Genomic DNA, 15,273 nt, shown 5'->3' on the forward strand with positions numbered 1-15,273 from the left:
TCTGCTAGCAGAAATTTAAATAGCTTTTTAGCTTTGATGTTTGTAGATTTCTGGATTTCTCAAATTAAAGTGTAATTTGGAGAACTATTTATTTAAATCAAAAAATGCAATAACTTTCCTATATTTCTACCACTGCAATACCTGTAAAACAGTTTTAGTTAAGGCAATGGAGTGTATTTTGCTTCACACTGCAACTTATTTAAAATTCCAGAGAATGTGCAAAAAAAGAAAAAAGGAAAACTTCTGTGGGATGCCCTACTATTTCTATTCTCCATCCTTTCACAGATATTTTTAGATCCATCTTACCTCTTCTGTAACCCACTCGAAACATTTCCCCTTCTAAAGCCCTTTTATATCAATCACATGAGACTTCAATTCACATTCAGATGTTAAATTCACTGAGAGGTTCAGTTTACTATTTTATAGTATTATGGAGCAATATCCATATTCAGACATTTAGTCCTAGCCTTACTTTGGACTTCATATTTGAAATTTGCTGAAAAGTGTAGTCACGTGAAAATTATTCTGATCTCTCCGAAATATCTTGTCACAAAAATTCAAATTTGAGTTTGAATGAAAATCAATATCACAGAATTCAATCATCAAGAAATCAGAAATGCAGTCACACTTTAAATCTATTCTTCATCCAAGTAATTTGTAAAAGCTTTCTCTCTCCACTAACTAGTCGAGAAATGAAGGCTGAGTTTAAAAAAAAATAATAACGCAAAATGAAAGGAACAAACTTCGGACTTTCCAGTGACTTTTAGAAACCGTTATTATTTTATTGAGTTTTCTCAAACAAATGAAAAACACTGGGTCAATTATGTAATAAGAAGAATAATCTAACACCAATCTGGCTTTCACATCTTTCCTGAAAGACATATTTCTGCAGCTTGAGCTGATAGTATGTGTCTTTAATGCTGAACTGGCTTTTGTCTTATTCAGAAAGATCATTACTTATGTGATTATGTAAATTAATTTGAATATGGCAGGGCTGCTGTAGATTGAGTCTCACGTTTGTGAGTGTCAGATCTTCACTAGAAAGACAAACTTCTTAAAGTGCTGCTGTTTCTTGACGGAGTTTCTTCTCTGGCCCTCTGAGCCACCAATTAAAAAGGCAGAAAGTATTCAGCTAGAAGTTTTATATCTCAAATGTTTTTTTCTTTAACAGCAGGCTTATATCCCAGCAGGAAGTTCAGATCACACAATACATCTGATGGTCGACTTGATTCTCGATTAAAGGAATTAGCTTTTCTTGTTTAAAGTGGCCAATTAGTTTAATCACACTGCTTTTTAAGTTCTAAGCTTATAGATATGCAACATCATCAGACATTAGTTAATTCATAATCGTATGTATTAGGACTGGCAATTAATTATAATTGCCAAAAAAAAAAAACATAAGAATAAACATTACACTATTATATACAGTAAGCAGACATTCAAAAGGCCCTTTTACCGCCGCGGGTAATGCCGCCGCGGTGTTAGTAAAGTGCATTTGCAGCTTTTGACCGCTGAGTGGCGCTTTAACCACAAGTTATCAAACAAGCACATCAGTTTTGCCTCCCTGATGTGTTACATTTGACTGTTTCAGTCACGGAAAATGAAAGAAAAAAACTATAGTTTAAATATTTAATATATTTCATATTTACAGATGAAAGTTTGGTATTTATGAAGTTATGTGCATTTCTTAGAACTAATTCAAGCAGGATAAATGTCAAGCCTGTGCTTATATTTTCTAAGCTACAATGTATTAAACCATATTTTAGATTTGACACATTTAAAAGGTGTGCAGTATTATTTATATTATATTAATTATGCGTTATATTATTCAAAATACATTTTGGTTTACTTTGCATTGGAGCATTAAAAGTGGTAGCCTATTTTAGGGGGGTAGGCTACATGGATTAATATGCAAAATGTCAATATTTTCATATATTATGCCTATATTTTAATTTATATTTTAAATATAACTAATATGACTAAACATAAACTCACAATTGGGTTTGTCAGTTTGTTTGAGTTATAGGTGATTTTCGTATGGGGCCATTTATTTTCTTTCTTTATTGTCTGTATAATAAGCTGCACTAAATTAACATCTTAAATCCACAGCCCTTAAAGGTATATTCATGAGACCATCATTTTGCTATTATTCCAAAAATCCCAACAGCTCTAGAGAGAATTCAACACAATTTGACGAAAAAAGGGTGAAAGCCAAGCCTAATGAAACATGTTCAATTTCTCACCGCATTATGAATGCAGAGCGGTATTTTCTGAACAACCTTTGATTATTTCCCCACACAAGCCTAGCATTCCAACATTGCTTTTCGCCATCTTGTCACTGGCCCAAACCAAAGCCAAGAGTTATTTAACCGGCACATCAACAGCAGCCAGCATTTCATTTCACATTGAAAAGAGTTTTTAAAAACCCCAGCTGATTTCCATATCAATCATGGTAACCTGTTATTTCTCTATGTACTTGAGTGTGCGTGTAGGTGTGATCCGTTTCTAACAGCTCCCCAGTGTTGTATTATTGGTATTCTTTATGATTTCTCCACTGCCGGTGTGTCGCCCAGTGCTATGTTAGGAAATCTAAAGTCCCCCTCAAAAAAGGCACATCGAATCTTTGTGAAGGATCTTTGAAATGGAGAGAGGTAAGTGCCTGAGGGAAAGGTCTTCCACTGCCATGAATTTCAATAAAGATGCTAAGGGAAAAGACACGGTACAATCAGCACAACCCCACAGTCCATTTCTGCCTAATCAGGTCACATCGATAATAACAGTGTCAGATTAATATTCTGTCCCTTGATGTCCAATTACTGCATATTCCACAAAAAAAAAAAAAAAAATTCAAATTATTATCCTTATCATTCTGGTTTATAATTAACAGTCTTTACGTGCCAGCAGGCCACGTTCCTCACCCTTGAGTTTTCCGCCACTGATTAGAATATGAGATTACGGTCATGAAAACACCACATACTCACGGGTGACATAAAATGGACATGAATCAAGTTGGTGGATGACATTCTGATAATTTGTGGTCATCTCCTGGTGAAAATGCAAGCATGAAATCAATGAGGCCACCTTAAATGTGCTGTGTGCATACAAGGGTAGTTTCATAACCGAAATGAAACAATGGCACAGGCAAATCAATCTTTCGATTGAAAGTTATGCAATACAACTGGACCTGTTTCTGAGGGAGCCAAAATATGGAAATCAAAAAGTCTGCCTTCATTGTTTAGCATTTCTCTGGTATGTTATGTTTGAGACATTAATCAAAATAGCCTTTTTAAACATTTTGAATTAAAAAAAAAAAAAACTATATATATATATATATATATATAGAGAGAGAGAGAGAGAGAGAGAGAGAGAGAGAGAGTTTTTATTATTAGGGGTTCAAGCACGCAGTGCTGAAACCCTATTGTAATTGTTAGGATTTTTATTATTATTATTATTATTTTTCCGCCTTAAAACTGAACGGGCAGCCCAAACCGTAAGGCCTAGAGAGCTGAAACTTGGTCAAAAGGTAGTAGTCTTGCTCGCTACTCAGGCGCAAAGATCCGGCCCAATCGGCCAGTGGGGGGCGCTACAGTGATCAAAAATGCGTTTTTGCTAATAGCTCCTAAACCGCTTGTGATAGAGCCAAAAATTTAACATTTCTGGAATCCGTGGGTCATGCGAAATTAAAAACGGTCACTCTGATTTTGGGTCTAGGAGGCCTCGTTTTTTCGCAAATTTGACGTATGTCCAAAACCTACTTTTGCGAACTTGTCCTAGGTTTTTCGCCCAATCTGAACCAAACCACTGCAGAAATGTTCTCTGTCCAGTGAATATCAATAATTATCAAAAAAAAGTAGAAATTTCGACTCACTGTCGTAATGGGATGCCAAAACATTCGAAAGTCGAGGACCAATTTTACGCAACAGGCTATAACTCATGAATGAAATGAGATATCTTCACCAAACATGGTACACATATGTATGAGCTCAATCTTTGGTCAAATAAAAAAAATTGCGCATCTCTGCCACTTGGGGGCGCAATAAGATAGAAAAAACACATAAATGTCTATAACTAGGCAACCGTTGGCTCGATCGACTTGAAAATTGGTATGCAGTGTCTTGGCCTGAAGGGGCACAAGTACCTATGAGGACATTTGCATATCTCAAAAAACATGGCCGCCATTGGCCAAACAATTTTAAGCACCTATTTGAAAGGGTTAACGGATGTTGATCGGAACGAAACTCACTGGGTACGTTCGACTCATGAACCTTAAGGTCTGTAAGAATTTTGAAAGAAATCGGACACTAGTTGGCGCTAACGAGTTTTATGGCTCTGTAATCACGTGGTGTTTCACATATCAACACAATATGCATATCATTTGATAGATCTCCTCATAATGCACAACTTTGTCTCAAGAACCATTGCTGTCAATCAAACCGTTCATTAATTATTCACAACTATGTAAAAAACCTACTTTTGCGAACTAGTCTTAGGTTTTTTACCCGATCGGAACCAAACCACTGCAGTAATATTCTGTGGACTCTCTAGATCAATAATTATCAAAAAAATGTTGAATTTTGTACTTTGGTTAGCTTTAAAGGGGTAATTAAGAAAAGGGGTGTGGCCAAACATACCCCAAAGCCTATAAAACCTAAACGAAAACTCTAAACTTTATGAAACTTCGGGAAAACATGTATCAGGTGACTCTTAACAAGCATGCAAAGTTTCATGGAGATCGGACCATAGGAGGCGCTATAACAGTAGAAAAGGTCTCAAAACATAAGATTTATATGGTAAATGGCCTCAAATTGTTTGAAAAGGCTCATATATTCACTCAAAAACACTAGATCTTCATATCATATGATAGACCTCCTCATTCTGAACAACTTTGCCTCTGGGACCAATGTTGTCAATAAAGCTGTTAATTAAATTTTCAAGATTATTTCAAAAAGTTACTTTGGCATACTAGTGATAGGGTTTCAGATGAAAATCAATAAAACCACTGAAGTACAATTCTCTAGACTCTGAAGGTCAATAATTATCAAAAACATGTTGAACAGTTGCATTTGGACAACTATAAACCAGTAATTTTATAATATGTTATTTGCATAGTGTACACAAAGGCCTATTAATACAAACAGAAAGCCCACAAATTATCAAAACTGTGTAAAATAATGCATAATTTCATTCTAAACAAGCATGCAAAATTTAAGAGAGATTGGGCAAAAAAAAAATAACAACACTATAACAGTTATATTTAAAAACACAGTGTTGCTTGAGTAAATGCAATTTATAACCACTAGATGGCAGCGGGAGACCACTAATGGGCTCATTCAGCTAGTTAAACAGTACTGTTTTCATGAATTCATGCCAAAACATTAATAAATTAACTGTTATAACATTTTAAATATCATTGAATTGATGTTTTCCATTTTGTTCATACAGATGTATCAGTTTTTACAATTTTGCCACATTATGATTACAGTTTAACCTGAAAATGACATCTAAACTCTGAAAAAGAGAAGACTTGCAATAATTTTATGTCACCTATCACTTATTTCAAATACCTATATCTGCAACAAAATGTGTGTGCATGTATATGTGTGTTTTTGTGTGTGTGTGTGTGCATATGCTTATAGAGTATACATATATTACTCTAATCATTTACTTTCTGTGTTAGTGTCTGTCTGATAGCCTGTTCTCCATTTTGGATGTCTTTAAATGTCATCAGTGCATCCAGGTTGGCTCTGACCACCTCAGATGCCTTAAATGCTTGAACCCCGGTAAAATGCTGCTTGCAGCTTTAATTATTATTATTATTTATATAGTCATGTGAAACAAATGGCTCTTTTTAGTAGCTATAGTAAATAAAAAAATAAAATAAAAAAACATATTTCGAGCGAGTGAAAACTCAGTATTCAATCACAGGACACATAATCAGACAATGGGCCTCTTAATTTCATGTTATATTTAGTTATTTTATACATCCAAAATGTATTGAATTTTGTTTCATTTAACAGTTTCATATAGGTCCTATTAAAATCCCATAGACTATTGACATGGATCTATTCCACACCGTGTGGTGTCATATTGTTGGACTCCTCCAGGATAAAGGAGAAAAGTTGTGTCTGTATTCATGAAAACTGATTTCATCTTATTCACAGCCTTCCTAATGCACAACAAACATGATGCGTCACTTTCCGGAGATAATTAATCATTCTGTTTGTTATTTACATTCTAGTTTAAATTAAATTGTCCTCATAAATCTTAGTTTCACTGCTTTTCCCTTCTGCTCCGAGTGAATGACTCCTTCCCTTTTGAAGCTTCATGAAGTTGTCAGAAGGATTTGTTTGTGTGGATTTCTCTTCTCAGGGGGTGTGGGTGATTGTGGGTTTTTCTGAAAATATGTATTTTTTTAATCTGCTAGAATGGCTGGTCAACTAATAGTAAAACTAAGTGCTAAACATGTCTTTATATCTAGGCTGAGAAGCACTATAAATGCAAATTGAGGGAACAATGTAATATTTACATCAGAAGGTAGACTGAGCATGGCGCTTAATTGGAAAATTAATTGTTTCCGCACGATCAGTTCCAATCAAAGAGACACCATTTGATCAAGTGTTGTTTCAAAGGATTGCTATGCTTTTATACAGAAAATGAGTAGCAAAATATACAAACTTTATTTTATTTTTTAATAGGTGGTTGCTATTGTGTTATTGCAAATCTGATCACATAATGCAGCTGGTGAATGTGGATGTTTGTCTGAATTATCTATACACATAAGGCCAAACAAATGGATATTTAGTATGGTCTGTCACAAAAATGACTGCGTAAATAACTTTTCAGTGCTAATTCTTCCCTGTGTGCCTTTAGTAAATACTGACAGCAGAAGCTGTTAGCAAATCTGTCCCATAGACTGATGCTGGATAACTTGCAGTCCTGGGACAACCAAAAAAAAGAAGAAAAAAAAAAGAAACACATCAGTTGAACCTAGTTGGCTGGCTGTACAGAACACAATTCCCTTATCATCTCTTTGGCATTGACTTACATTTGAAGTTTGCTATAAAGGGATGCTTAAAATGTCATTGAGAATAATGAGTCCAGTGCCTGTCTCTGCCATCCAGGTGTACTGCCAGCAACTGTCTCCCTCCAAACCCATCACTCCCCTGTTGATCACTCTCATGGATCAGTCGAATAAGAGGCTCACTCAGCTTGAAGCTGAGACCACAACAAGGTCCTAAAAGAGGAAAAGATAAGAGAAGCCAAAAGAAATGTTGCAAGTAACAGAAAATAATTGTTGCAGCTGCAATTAAGTCACGAAATCCGAAACATGCATTTTTCTTGAAGATATTTATTATCGCACATGGTTGATCAATGATACAGAAGTTCTTCCGCCTCTGTAATTACTCTCAGCAGCTAGCAAATGTAACAACACATTGGAACTGGTTGATTCCAGACAGATGCAGTCCAAAGCCAAATTTAAATTGAAGGTTTTATTTGCTTGGTCAAATGAAACCAAAGAAAGCTCTGCTTCAAAAGACCATCACTGTTTGCCCTGACCTCTTATGATGAACATGCATGTTCGTGCATGTTTGTGCAAGGACTGTGTTGTTTGCTGATTGAATGTGTTTAAATTGCATAGTGTCAAAATACAGTACGTGTTGTGGCCAAGGACAAGTTTACATGCAGTATGTTGGTCAGTTCCCATCTCAAAAAGAGCCAATCAGTCAGGCGTCAGCGTCTACTGCAGGGGTTGGCATACCACAAAGTAATGTCACTTGCACATTCTCTAGACATATTCATCATGTTAACCCAAGCTTGGGCTGTATCATGCCTGATCATGGATCTTATAGACAAAGTAGCCACTGTATTTAATTGGACATGATTGAAAAAGATACTGATGAAGCAAAGTTCAGTTAATTTAGTTGGTATAAATATAAAATTATATATATATATATATATATATATATATATATATATACACACACTCTCAGAAAAATTTATATATGCATGTAATCTATAAAAAAAGTGTCTGTAATATGATTATTTTAGAGCATTTTAAAATGTAATACTCTATTTATAGGTACTCAATTTTTGGAATTGGATTACGTTACCAGATTACACACAAAAACAGTTTTTAAGAGGTTAAATAAAAAAGGCTATTCCATTCCATAAAGCATCATCATAAATGCGCCGCAGAAGGAAGGACTTCGAATAATCATCGCTAATTTCAATATGTTGATTCAGACTTGGAAATTAATTACCAGAGTCACTCACCTGTTTTTTTCATAAGTGAACATTCTGTATCATGTGGAAAATGTTTTTCGGCTCTGTAATTACTTTCCCCTCTATGCACAGACTTTAAACAAATTAACTTTTTGTTCCACAACGAAAAATAACATGTGAATGTGTCACAGAGCACATGGTTCAATGCACGTCTTTCTTTGTAAATAACATCATGTAATCTTGCTTCTCGACCGAGAGAAACAGCCTGCGACATGATAGATGGGCCACAGAGATGAAAGATGCTTAATCACATAAGATGTTTTTAAAGTCTGGTGCATTTCAAGGACTAGATGTGCATTCGCTACTATGGTAGATAAACCTAATCATGAGTCTATTTTGCTGAAGCAAAAGAAAAGCGGTAACTGAAAAGGAATGCAGTGGCAGCGGCTCACTGTTCATCTGCTTTGTTTTTGTCATTTTAGTCCTCATCATACGGTCCTCTGGGATTGCTGTGCTCAGAGGAAAGGTCTGTAGGTCCGGCCTGACCTAACGCACTAGTGCCATGGTAACCGCAACCGAGAGGGTGATGAAGGCTTACCGAAAGCTACGGGCATGATTTTCTTGAAACACAAACATAAAAAGATTTCAGTATAGGACTCGGGCTGTCCAGGGCTGTCAGGCTGTCAACCATCACTTTCACGTAGCGCCCTGCTTTCCATGTGTTTGCCTGTCAGGTCATATGGTGCCATACTATTTCAGAATACCAATTTTTCCTGCATTCATTTAATTAGATGTATTATACTTTTTGACCAAAATTTCAAACAGAATATTAATGAAATAAAAAATAAAAAAAATACAACATTGAACAAATCTGAAGAAATAAACACATAACTCTACATGATTCTTTAAAATGCGCTTTATTCTCTCCCTCTATCTTTGCCTCTGAATTCTTCTTCTTGTTTGTTTATTTTTGAAATTTTTTAATGTTTATTTATTTAATTAGTTCACGAGGTACACTTTCGAAATGAAATAGAAATTCACCGCATTTATTTTCTAAATGCATCGTATTGATCTTTTTATAATAAATTCATCCATGCATGTTAACTTTTTCCTTTTTTTCTTTTTTGATAATCCATTTAACTCTATGAAAGAAGAGATCTCTAGTTATTTTCAGGCTACCTGTTGGTCGCCATCTACATCACCATCTGGATAATGCACCTTATATTTTAAATGAGCTGGTTGTCAGTTTTTGAAAAATACATTGGGTTATTAAATAAAGACTGCAAGCTTTGATTGTGTAGATTTGGCTCAGTAAACAATCACCAGCATGCTATTGTTTTTCAGCCTTGGCTCTCCTCTTGATAATGATTAGCATAGCTAAGTTCAGCTGAGGTTATTTGCTCATATCTCTCTCATTCAGCACACAGCTCTGGCTGTGCCCCACCTCCACCAATCTGAGAGAGTCTGGAGCCCATCCAGACATTCAATATGCCAGGAGCAATGATGTACTCCAACATAGCAGGTGTGGAGAAGCTCTAGGTCTCTCTTGCTTTGACTGAGGGATCCTGCCACGCTGTTAATAAGAGTTCGACTGTCATGGTTGACCAGGCTGGAACAAGCAATGACTTCATCATAAAACAGTGACTGACCGAGCCTTCAGAAAACGGGCCACAGAGAAAAATAGAACATAATGCATTCAGCCCTCGCTATTCAAAAATATGAATGAATGAATGAATAAAACTAGGCTTGTAAACAGCTGACAGAATATCAAGCATGCACACATTTGAGTGCTCAGATTACCGTCTTCTCTAGCTTCAAGTAGCAAAACCTTTTGCACATCATTGAGAGTAATTAATATACATAAAGTGTCATTAGCTATTTATTTGAGTCTGCATTTAGACCTATTATTTTGCAGCAAAATATTTAAATCAACTAAACACTGTTGATAATACAGTATAGTGGCTTATATTTTAATTTTATTTGTTTAAGGAATAGTTCAGTCAAAAATACAAATTTGCTGTAAATGTACTCACCCTAAGGCCATCCAAGATGTAGATGAATGTTTCATAAAAGATTTAGGGAAATTCAGCATTAGATTATACTTGCTCACAATGGATCCTCTGCAGTGAATGGGTGCCGTCAGAATGAGAGTTTAAAAAGCTGATAAAAACATCACAATAATGCACACAACTCCAGTCCATCAAATAACATCAGTTAAAAGCTGCATGTTTGTAAGAAACAAATCAATATTAAAGACATTTTAACTTAAATCCATCACTTCTGGCCAAAATAGCAGTCCATAATTTCTCCAAATTTGTTCCGGAAAAGGAACTGGGCTGCCCTAAGAGTAATCCTTTCCATCAAATTTTCATTTTTAGGTGAACTATTTCTTTAAAATCATAAAGTCAAGAATACAAAAATGAAAAGGAACCATCATTTCATTTAAATGCAAGCAGGAATTTGATGTATTATTTTGTAGCTAAATATTTAAAGCAATTAAACTCTGTTTTTAAATGAATTAGGGTTAGGTTAGGTTAGGTTAGGTTAAGTTATGTTAGGGTTCAAATTTATTAGGGTTAATTCATTCACCCTAATGAATTTTATAAAATATCCCAAATGAATACTGCTCTCATTGTAAAAAAAAAAAAAAAAAAAAATTACATCATGTGATATTTGTGTACTTAAAAATTCACTTCATCTTTTAATGGACTGAGTACAGTATATCTTTGCTAGCTATGTCTTCATCAGATATAACTGCCCATTATCCAAATATAATAACTATTATTATTATTATTATTATTATGTGAATGCATTTTATTTAGTATTCAACTGAACATGTTCTCTGTCTGGATCATTTTTGATGGTATGGAATCTATGGTTTGCTTTTAACTCTGAATGTTTTGCTTTTAATTCTAAATTGCTTGAGGGGTTCACTAACGGAGTATAGTTTGATCGTTGGAGCCAAAGAGATATGATGGCTCTCTTAACTGCAGATGTGCATTACAGCCGCTCTTTTAGAGCCCTTCTGGTTTTGCTTTGGCTACATCACAGAAGAACAGCTGACTAAACTCACCATTTTTCATCCTCATCATGTGGGGTATCTGCCTGCATGTAAAAGCTAATGGCCAGCCACACAGTGTCCCCAACTGTCACCCACCCCTGTTTTATCATACTGTGACTCGGGCACCTCTGGCAATAAATCTGATCAGCACCAAAACACCAACAGCGCTCAACACATTTCACAGCTTTGGGTGCCTCAGTGCAGCACATGACTGGTCGCTTTGCATGCAAATGCTAGTGCACAGAAGAAGGTGGCGTGCCTAGAGAGGACCGCAGCTTTCTCCATTGCTCAGTATGTTCACAAAAGGACCAAATGCCTGTGAGCACTTGTATGTGAAACCGCGAAGACAGATGTGAATGATTGGGAAAGATTCAGGAGTTTAAACACAAGGTGTGCGGGCAGAGTAATTGAGTAATAAATCACCGGAAGTCTGGCTGATGCAAGTTACTGAAATAAGAACGTCGACAAAGAGGCAAATATTTTATAAAGTTGCAAAAGACTTTTCAACTTGCCAGAATTTAGTCAGACAAAGCCAGATAACAAAAAGGAGGTCGGTCTGTGATGCACGTCTTTATGTATTAGAAAACACTTGCCATAGTTTTTTCTCCCAAAAAAAAAAAAAGTTAATTCACTCCTTTAACGACAGTATATTATCTTTCAGCCAAACAAAGGCACAAAAAAAATTCTAATCAATTGGACAGCCCAATTAAAAAAAAAATGGAAATGGAGGAGAACATAAAATGAGTCCAGTAAATCTCCCTTAAAACAAGGAACACTAGAGGGATTTCCCTGCAGTGCCAGCTCAATAACATTAATTTACAAATTAAGTTAAGTCCCTTGTTCTGACGAAGGAAAACTGGCGTGAAGCACAACGGATGCTTTTAGTGCCATATCAGCTCTTTTTATTCACGTCGGTCTCGGTGACATTAAGATGAGGCAGCAATTACCCTTCTTTGGGTCCTCCATGAAAATTTAATTTAGCGCTCCATCCACTGCAGCCAAAAACGCACATACCAGGAAACACTCAGCACCTCCGATCTATATGGATTTTCTCTAATGAGCCATCTTAAACGGCACAATGGAAAGCAGACAGATGGTGAGGGGAGCAAATGAACAGGTGTTGGTGAGTTCGGATGAAGCCTGTATGAGTTCAGGCAAAATTACTACAGAGACGTGAAACAAAACTCTGACACTTAACAAGCCATCAAAATCAGATATCAGAATAGAGCCAGAGATAGCAGACATCTCATCAAAATTAAAGGGAATATCAAAAGAACATGAAGGCTTAGGGATTTGCAACAAAGCCATGGGATACAACAAACACCACCATAAATCATAAATATCCTAAATTACCCCAAGGCAGCACCAGCATAATACACAATCAAAACAGATAGCAAATGCTGAAAAAGCAATTAACAGATTGCACATTTTATTTTATTTTATTCAATTCTCAGAGAAAATGGCCTTTCTATGTCAAATATAGCCTTTATTCAAAATGATGAAATTACTTATTGAAAATGCAAAGATTATAATTTCATCTTCATAAAAGTGCCATTATTAGAGGCTTTACACTTATTATTACATTGCAGGGTTGAGTCAGGATTGATTTAAAATCAAAATATATTCCCTTACCTGGAAATTGGCAATGCCTTGATATGCTTTTTTGAGAGGCTAAGCAGATAGCAAGCAGCAAAATAATAATAATAATAAAAACTAATAATAATTTAAGTAGTCTTGCAGGTTAAAGGCCAAATTTGTTGGCTGAAATAATAATAATAAATTAATAAAAAATTAATTAAATAAACCTTCTTCACAGTTCCTCAACAGGTGAAGGACCCAAGAGTTCAGTGTTCGGCTGATTAGCATGACCGAATTAGCGCCTGTTGTTGGTATAGTAAATACCATAAATAGAGCATCTATAGTGCATTCTAAATTAAATAAACTAGTCATGCACCAGTATAAGCTGACACTGAAATCAGAAATGTGAACTGATATCTCCAGGTAATATAGAGATGTCTTAGGTCACCATATCTTCAGAACGCCACTTTCTAATTTCCTCCATGGGTGATGGGTGTCAACAATCACAGATGTTTTAACAATACTACAGCACCCTCTAGTGGCAAACTTAATAAGCACTACTTGATATCAAACGGTGTGATAAAATATATGTTCCTGTTCGTCTCCCTTGTTTCGAGTAAATCCACTAATACCTTCATATTTCACGCTATTTGTCAGTGAGACACTCGTGCAGTTGTTACACAGCCCTGTATCAAATAAACACTCTCCGGGCAGCACTTGTGTGCTCATTTTGCCCTTGAACGCTGAAGAGAATCTCTCTGTCAGCCGACTTCCTGTTCACTTTCGCTGAAGTGGCCTGAGTGCCTTTGGCAATTCAGAGAGTCTCTTCATCTGAATTTCACAGCTCAGTGGCAGTGGGGTCAGAAATCCTGTGAGGGGGGTTTGCCTGTGTGGCTGAGCATCCACAGATGGGAAAAAGATGAGAAATAGAGGATCCCCATCACGATAGGAGAGCTAATCTGACCCTGAGGGCAATCTTAGAGAAGTCACCAGGACTCCTGATGAATAAAAATGATTCTATATATCTGTCTCTCATCTTTCTAACGGTCTGTCTCTCTGTCTGTCGATGGTTAGTATCCACAGAGGTTGCAGTTCCTTCAGAATGGCAGCAGATGCTGTCATGGGCACTGAACGTGGTCAGCACAGCAGATATGTGATCTCTCTGAAGAGCTGGAAGCTTCCTGAATACATGTCTTGCACTCAGAGATTGCTGGGCTGAGACCAAGGGCCCTCTGCCTCTGCACTACACTTGAATAAAGAGTCAAGCTTCAATCACCGTTTCTAAGCCACTTGGCTTGACTAGACTCTCTTGACAACAAAGACAGAAAAGGCTGTAACTGTGAAGCACTGGTAAAACCTAAAATGCATTAGATGATGAAAGTGGAAATAATTGGGAATAAATGCAGTCAAGTTTATCTCGTCTCTTTTTAGGCTGCTTTGGCTGTTTATATATTGAAGAGTTTATTTTTCTAAAACAATCTCATGGCAATTTTTAATTGGTTTTTATGTTTTGCCAAATTAGTGGCTAATTTGTATTCACTTGTACAATCTTGTTCTTATGTTTTCATACAACATGCTTATACGATTTGGTGGTTATAGCTTCAGATGGATTCTCTTTTTTTCTTTTTTTTTTAATCATGCATTTTCATTTTTGTACAAATCAAATTATACAGATTCATATGAAAAGGGCCATCTAGTAAAATACTTAAGACTTTAATCAAGTTTAATATTACTTTTTAGTGGGTGTTGTGAGAAGAATCCATTGAAACTTAACTTTTATACTACTTAAGGATTTAAATATTTCATTTTAAAAATCTAACACTGATAGTCATAAACTGCGTAAATACTCATATGTATGAATATTCTCTCTAAACGAGAACTGATGAGCAGATAACCGACCGTTTCAAATATCTACAGATTTAGTTTTTGCATCTGAATTAAAGAAGATCATATTTCTTGCTATATCTGACACAAAATGCTGTGACATGTTGATGTTAACCACCTTGCCAATATGGCTCGTTAATCTCAAGTTAAAGACTAGACTGCTGATTATGAATCCCAATCATTCAGAGTAACAGCACTTTAGATGACACAGGGGATCAAAACACTGCCCTGCTCTACATTTCACTCATTCATTTCAAGATGACTGAACATCACAACACATCCATGTGGGTGTCTTCTATTTTTAGCCCAGTGGACAGTGGAGGGCTTGCTTAGAAGCATTGATCTCCATTCGAACGAGCTCCAAACTGACTGATTGTTATTTATATTTCTAAAAAACAATCTTTAATCATCCATTCACAATTTGAAAGGCCTATAGACAAATCTAAGACAAGACTGCAGGTTTTAGAAGTGTATGTGCTCTCTTCAGATAGAACGGGCAAGAGATTAAAAAGAGAAAAAAAAAAAAG

The sequence above is a fragment of the Carassius auratus genome, chromosome 49, assembly GCF_003368295.1.
Source record: "Carassius auratus strain Wakin chromosome 49, ASM336829v1, whole genome shotgun sequence".
In the NCBI taxonomy this organism is placed as follows: Eukaryota; Metazoa; Chordata; class Actinopteri; order Cypriniformes; family Cyprinidae; genus Carassius; species Carassius auratus.